Genomic DNA, 8,482 nt, shown 5'->3' on the forward strand with positions numbered 1-8,482 from the left:
TTCCATTACGTAGTAATTTCATGAGGTACTCCGTGTGCAAAGTTGAGTGGTTAACTACACACTCCGAAAAGGCAATCGCGTCTGCGGTCAAGGTTGAATCCTATACGAAAATATTGTAATCGCTATCAAATCTCGCTCTTTCTGTCGCCCCTAAATCAAGAAGTGTACAACACGGTAACAGGCCCTTCAGCCTAACTCGTCCCTGCGGATCAAATTGTTTGATTGAGCTAGTCTCACCTCCCCTCTCTCTTTATATGTAATGTATACGATTTCTTCATATTTCCTTAAATGGCAAGAACATAATTGTTTCTGGAAATGTCTCACAAAATCACAAGAAGATCGACAGTCGGTGGAAATAAAAGTCAATTTCCTTTAAAACGACGTGAAAACACATATATTCTCCCATGTTCTACTTTGGATCTTCTAAAGCGTTTTAGCGAACCTTGCATCTGATCAGCCAGGGTACACCAAGGGGGGTAAAAACAAACCCATGAACATTAGCTCGTTGGTTTCCCTCCACAGATGCTGCTTGACCTACTGAGTATCTTCTGCATTTTCTTCTTTTATTTCAGATTTCCAGCACCTAGTTTTTTTAAAACGCCAAGAGGATGTTTACTTCCTTTTTCAAGCCAATATTTTACTTCCCTCGCGAAAATCATGGGCAGATTCACGGTACCACTTGACCCGCGTTCACTGTGTAAGTAAGATGCACGGCTACATTAGTTGTATGCAAGGGGAAAATCTGAAACTGGGCCGAGTGACGTGGGCGCGTATGAAGAGAGAGTTAGTGCACTGAAAGGCACAGCAAATTCCACTCAATCTGTGATTCGGAAGCCAGTAGAAGGGTCCCATCCATTCATTCCCAAGATGATGCCTGGTCCTCCGCGTTACTCTGGCACTTGATGTTTTACAATGCTCTCCAATTATCTTACTGTTATTAAAACGCATTGCAGTGATGTCTATTGTACTGATTTTAAGCGGTGGGTAATCAGAGTAGTTTTAATGCTCTGGCCATTAACAACAACCACTTTTAATATACTAAACGCATTTAATGCAAATAAACTTTCAAATAAGCCTCGTAACCAAAGTGCTGGAAGAACTCAATAGGGGAGAGAATGGACAGACGATGTTTTGATTGGGACCATTCATCAGTCTGAAGAATGGTCCTATCCCGAAGCGTCTGACCAAAACGATATATAATCCAATATCATGTACGATGGCGGGGGTAGAGTATTGTGTTCAGTTTTTGTCAACCTGGATGGATAGAGTCATAGCATCATAGAGTGACACAGCGCAGAAACAGGCCCTTCGGCCCAACTTGCCCACACCGACCAACATGTCCTAGCTGCACTAGTCCCACCTGCCCGCGTTTGACCCATATCTCTCCAAACCTGTCCTATTCATGTACCTGTCTAACTGTTTCTTAAATGTGGGATAGTCCCTGCCTCAACTACCTCATCTGACAGCTTGTCCATATCCCCACCACCCTTTGTGTGAAAAAAGTTATCCCTCAGATTCCTATTAAATCTTTTCCCCTTCACTTTAAACCTTGAATCATCTTGTCCTCGATTCACCTACTCTGGGCATTTACCAGATCTATTCCTCTCATGATTTTATACACCTCTATAAGATCACTCATCATCCTGTGCTCCCAGCCTACTCAAACTCTTCCTATAGCTCAGACCCTCTTGACCTAGCAACATCCTCGTAAATGTAATTGGTATCCTTTCCAGCTTGACAACATCTTTCCTGTAAGATGGTGCCCAGAACTGAACACAATACTTTAAATACGAACGTCTTATACAACTGCAACATGACCTCACAACTTCTATATTCAATACTCTTACTGATGAAGGCCAATGTGCCAAAAACCTTTTTGACCACCCTATCGCCATGCAAGGTACCATGCACCTGCACTCCTAGATCCTTCTGCTCTACAACACTCCCCAGAGCACTACCATTTACTGTGTAGGTCCTATCCACGTTAGATTTCCCAGAATGCAACACCTCATTTGTTTGTATTAAATTCCATCAACCATTCCTCAGCCCACCTGGCCAATAGAACAGGTTTAGAGGGAAATGGGCCAAATGTAGGCACGTGGGATTAGTGTAGATTAAACGTAAAAACATAGAAAATAGGTGCAGGAGGAGGCCAATCGGCCCTTCGAGTCAGCACCGCCATTCATTGTGATCATGGCTGATCATCCACAATCAGTAACCCGTGCCTGCCTTCTCCCCATATCCCTTGATACCACTAGCCTCTAAGGCTCTATCTAACTCTCTTAAATCCATCCAGTGATTTGGCCTCCACTGCCCTCTGTGGCAACGAATTCCACAAATTCACAACTCTCTGGGTGAAAAAGTCCCTTCCCACCTCAGTTTTAAATGGCCTCCCCTTTATTCTAAGACTGTGGTGGACTCCCCCAACATTGGGAACATTTTTCCTGCATCTAGCTTATCCGGTCTTTTTATAATTTTATATGTCTCTATAAGATCCTTTCTCATCCTTCTAAACTCCAGTGAATACAAGCCCAGTCTTTTCAATCTTTCCTCGTATGACAGTCCCGCCATCCCAGGGATCAATCTCGTGAACCTGTGCTGCACTGCCTCAATTAATTATTATTTTTTGGTCAGGTAGGCAAATTGGGCTGAAGCGCCTGTTTCTACACTGTATGACTCTATGACCTGGTACAGGAAGGATGACATTATGCTGTATTTTGCTCAAGATGCTGGAACTAGTGCAGAGAAGATTTGCGGGGGTGTTGTCAAGACTTGAGGGCTTTGGACTGCAGAGGGCTGAGTGGTGGTGAACTTAGAGTAGTATACCAACTCATGAGGGGAATTGATAGGTTGAATGCACAGAGGATTTTTTAAACCCAGAATAGGAGAATCAAGAACCAGACAACACAAGTTTAAGAAGGGAGGAGAAGGATTTTTATAGGAACCTGAGGGGCAACTTTTCCACGCAGAGTGGGTATATGGAAGGAGCTACCAGAGGAGGTAGTTGGGGTAGATACTCTTACAACATTTAAATGACATTTGGACAGTTACATGGATGGGAACGGTTTAGATAGAATATGGGCCAAACACTGGCAGGTGGGACTATCGTAGATGGGGCATCTCGGGCGCCAGGTGCTGTGTTATTCTATGACTATGTTTCCGTGCTGTATGACTCTGTGTCTATGATTCAACGACCCGCTGAGTTGCTCTGGAATTTTGTATTTTGCTCAAGATTCCAGTTTCGGCCGTTCCTTGTTTCTGTTATGTGTGGAGGCAACTTCCACGTTTAAAGAGCTGCCAGATGTCAGAAGATCTTCAACACAATTTAGTGCAATTAAAATTATTCACATTCGTCATTGCAAATGACTATGACTCCTCCGAGTGCACAACAATGTTGCCACATTTATATTGCCCAAGTAGGATTTGTTTTCAGCGATATTATAGCGAACTCTCTGATCAGTATGGAGCCGACCATCGGGCAGTGGGAACCGCCAGCAGGGGGCATTCGCTTCAGCCTGATACCGAGCAGAACACATGTCCAGCATCTCACCGACTGCAGAGAAGTGAACCTGCCGACCACTTAGGCGAAATGCATCGTGGTATCCTCGGAAGCCTATGGCAAAACAGAAGCAGGTGGTACTCAAAGCCTCAAAACATATACTAATAACGTGAATTATATCACAGGGGAATGTCGCTGCAGCATTGTGCCCAAGTTTTGCATTGAGCTTCGAACACAACTGGTTCCTGTCCGATATCAGTAATGCAACTCTGCATAATATTGTGCATCTATATGCACATAATACTTTATTCATTCTTGAGGGAGGGAGGTTGTAGGACAAAGTGAAAGTCTTCAATTTGTTCATGACTAATTTTGATGGGACGAAACGGGAACTTGCACGCGTTACAGTGCCCTCCATAATGTTTGGGACAAAGACCCATCATTTATTTATTTGCCTCTGTATTCCACAATTTGAGATTTGTAATAGAAAAAAAATCACATGTGGTTAAAGTGCACATTGTCAGATTTTATTAAAAGGTATTTTTATACATTTTGGTTTCGCTATGTAGAAATTACAGCTGTGTTTATACATAGTCCCCCCATTTCAAGGCACCATAATGTTTGGGACACATGGCTTCACAGGCGTTTGTAATTGCTCAGGTGTGTTTAAATGCCCCCTTAATGCAGTTATAAGAGAGCTCTCAGCACCTAGTCTTTCTTCCAGTCTTTCCATCATCTTTGGAAAATTTTATTGCTGTTTATCAACATGAGAACCAAAGTTGTGCCAATGAAAGTCAAAGAAGCCATTATGAGACTGAGAAACAAGAATAAAACTGTTAGAGACATCAGCCAAACCTTAGGTGTACCAAAATCAACTGTGTGCTCCCAGCAACAACAGGAACTTTACCTTAGTATCTATCAAACACGCGTGTGTGCAATAGCTGTAACTGTTAATAAAACATTGTATTGTACATTGTATCTTCGGATCGTTCACCTTGTTGTGGTGAAGAGGCTTGCGTGCCCCCATGATTCCGAGAGCGATGCCGTCCGAAGCACTAGCTTCTGGTAGAGCCACCCATGGCTGTAAGGCTGAGGATGAGCGTCCAGACTAAGAAAGATCTAACCTACAAGACCTCAACGGCTGACCAGTTTACTTGTTTACAAAGTTATCTTGAACTCAACGGCTGTGAAGGCGGATGAAGACTGCAACAGATCTATCAGCTCCAATCACCTTGGTTCCCTTGCCATTGGAATTAGTTGATTGATTTGTGAAGGACCGTGTGCTCAGGGCCGTCTTAACGCATGGGCCTGATGGGCACTTGCCCGGGGGCCCACGAGCATAGTATGCTGATCTGTGTATGTTAAGTGACTTGCAATAAATAAATACTACTTTAAAAATGTAGGTTCAATAAGTGCTTTTTTCGCAACATTTTCGGTCACTAAGTGCTTCTCACAGCGATCTGTAAGTGCTTTTCGCAACAATGTAGCACCCTAAGTCCATCGCTAAGTGCTTTTCGGTAAGTGCTTTTCGCCGGCACGACAGGGGGGGCTGGTAGGGAAAGGGGGGTGGGGGAGAGTAACGGTAGGGGCCCCAGTACACTGCTTTGCCCGGGGGCCCATAATGCTGTAAAAACGGCCCTGCGTGTGCTTCCTGGATTGCAACATCAAGTACACGTTAAACAAACACACACACAGGCGTCCTCGTTCTTCGAAACGTAGACCATCATCCTCGACCTCGAGGGATAGCCACGACAATTGTACGTACCAGTTGCGTCTCTACAGTGGTAACCTCGTCTATCCAAAACGGTATTTTTGATTTCATGCTATGGATGCCGCCGCCAACCCAGTCCAGCTAAGTGCAGCCTCCATTAAACTACCCCTTTTTTGGACCTCTCAGCCCCGGGTGTGGTTCGAGCAGGCTGAGGCCCAGTTTCACATTCATCACATCATGGCAGGTGTGACCCGATATTACTAAGTGGTCAGCACGCTGGGCCAAGACACCGTTGGGCGCCTTATCGATTACCTGAGCCAGCCGCCTGCTGCCGGCAAGTATGAGGGCCTCAAAGCACTCCTTTTGCGTACCTTCGGGCTCAGCTGCCGCGACCGGGCCACTCGGTTCCTCCACATGGATGGTCTCGGCGATCCCAAACCATCTGTGTTGATGGGCGCGATGCTTGCTTTGATGATGAACGTTGGCCCTGCATCCTGTTTGAGCAGGTTTTCCTGAAGCAGATGCCTGACGATGTCCGTCTGCTTCTCGCGGGTGAGGATTTCGCTGATCCCCAGCAACTAGCCGCCCGTGTGGACGAGCTGTGGCTGACCAAGCAGCAGGGTGAGGCCTCGGTCAATCGTGTGTCGGCAGTTCCTCGGTGGGTCTAACAGCCGGTTCCAGCCTCCATTGGGGGCGCGGCAGCGCAGCCAGTCTCGGGGCACATGGTGCTACTACGACAAGCGGTGGGGTTCCGAGGCCCCTTGCTGCCGACTACCCTGCAAGCATCCAGGAGACGCCTTGGCCGCCCGCCAGTAGTGGCTGTCGAGGCCGGCCCGAAGCATCGCCTCTACGTCTGGGATCATCATTCCGGACGGCGTTTCCTTGTCGACACAGGAGCGGAGGTTAGCATATTACCCCCGTTGGGGGTCGGCACTCGTGCCGGTAAACAGGGGCCTGCTCTGATCGCCGTCAACGGCAGCTCCATCCGGACGTATGGTACTCGCACGGTCCCTCTCATTTTCGGCTCTCTTGCAGAATTTTACCCGTACCTCAACAACAGTTGGATCATATCCACGTTGACATCGTGGGTCCGCTACCCCCGTCCAGGGGTGTCACTCATCATTGCGGATCACTTCACGTGGTGGCCGGAGGCCGTCCCACTCGCTGATACCTCTCCTGCGATGTGTGCTCGTGCCCTCGCTGCCAACTGGATCGCTCGTTTTGGTGTGCCGGTGGACATTTTGGACAGGGTGCAGTTCACCTCTGACTTGTGGTCTGCCATGGCCCGGCAGCTGGGAGCTCAGCTACATCATACTACGGCCTACCACCCACAATCCAACGGTTTGGTTCAGTGCTTTCATCGCCACCTGAAGGCCTCCTTAAAAGCACGGCTCATGGGTCTGGATTGGATGGACGAGTTGCCGCGGGTTCTGTTGGGGATCCTGCCCGTTCCCACCCTCATCACTGCCAGTTGTATCCCCGAGCAAGGGTGATGTGTTTACAAGATTGGGCCGTCTCATTTGTATGCCTGCTCGTTTTCATTCCTCTGGTTCTGAGGGGGGGTCATGTGGCGCCATCTGGTGGTCAAGACACTTATCGACCGAACCCTCGTCAGTTGAGCTTTAACGATCACGTGACTGGATTTGGCGGGGAGTAGAGAGAGATGTGAGTCGAGTGGTGTGTTCCACAGCAGCAACAGGAACTTTGCCTCAGTGTGCTCCACAGCAACAACAGGAACCTTGCCTCAGTGTGCTCCACAGCAACATCAGGAACTTTACCTTAGTGTCTATCAAACGCACATGTGTGCAATAGCTGTAACTGTTAATAAAACATTACATTGTAAACGCCAGTTTAGTCTCTACAAGGGCTTCATTTAAGCTAGGGAACAAGAGGTCAGTGAGCTGAACATCAGCGGTGAGAAAATTTCCAGAGGAGATTACAAGGGACAGGATCTATCTGCATTTAGAAAAAAAGGACCGATTAGCGATAGTCACACTTTGTGTATGGGAATTTATTTAACAAATTTTATTGAGTTTTTTGAAGAGGTGAATAAGAGGATTGATGAGGTCAGAGCAGCAGACTTGCAAATCCTTTGACAAGGTCCCATGTGGTAGTCTTATCCAGAAAGTGATATCATATGGGATTCAGGACGATGTAGCCAACTGCATACAAAATTGGCTTGGTGGAAGACATCAGAGGGTAGTAGTGGTGGGTCGGTTTTCAGATTGGAGGCCTGTGATGAAATTCTTTGGAAATTCTGCGATTTGGAAATTCTTCCTTAAATCACTTCAACCATTTAATTCTCTTTCTTCCTTTACATTTACCTCTTTGACACGGCTTTGGCCATTTGGATCTCCTAACATGGTCCAGAACATTTTTTTGTTTTCTTATATACCTGCTACAAGCATGAGGACACTTTCCATTTGTAGAGTATTTGTAGAGAACACACTAAACACACGATCACGGTACTAAACATAATGCCAATTGTATAGTATATTATAAAATATGCATTTTACATTATAAATTATTTCTCTTTTTAAAAATTATATTTTAAAATACGGTGAGTTGTTCTAGACATTCAATGATGGACATTAAATTTGGAAATGAATACTTGAATTTGAGTAAAAAACAAACTTGGAGAAACTCAATGGACGAACTGCATATGTGGAATTGCATCTCCGCTTCAATTTGACCGACTTAGTGAATGTTATTAAGTCTGGTAAAGAGTAGGTTTGGAAGCTAAACCTTCACCTTGAGCCATCTTAATGCCCAATAGTATTGGAAACAACATGGTGCGTGAACTAAAACTTATGAATGTAGATCACTTTATCTGGTGGTGCTGTGATGTTAATCCGTCACTTAACAACTGCCACGCGTGGCGTTATTATCCTTTCACTTGGTGCTGTAAGTCCCATTCGTATTGAAGATATTTGTTCGGAAGGAAGCCGGCAGTTTTCTATTTAACATAGGGCGAGCAGACACGATGCCTTTATTCCCTCGGACTGATCATCAAATTCGGAACTAACACAAAGGTTTCACGCAGTCTCCGGAGTTTTTTTTTAAAGACGACGCACTGCCAATATCTACAGATACGTTTCTCGTTCTATTTAAACGTTTGACCGCGTTGAAGAAATTAATACAGCGCACGGCATCAAGGTTCGACATCTGGGTCAGGAGATCGTGATAAAATGAATGATTCAGTTTCCTCTCAATGAGCTGGATGAAGGGTTATGGGGCGGGGGGAGAGCTGTGAGGGACGGTTTCCGGTAGCG

This window comes from Rhinoraja longicauda, chromosome 2 (genome assembly GCF_053455715.1).
Source record: "Rhinoraja longicauda isolate Sanriku21f chromosome 2, sRhiLon1.1, whole genome shotgun sequence".
Lineage (NCBI taxonomy): Eukaryota > Metazoa > Chordata > Chondrichthyes > Rajiformes > Arhynchobatidae > Rhinoraja > Rhinoraja longicauda.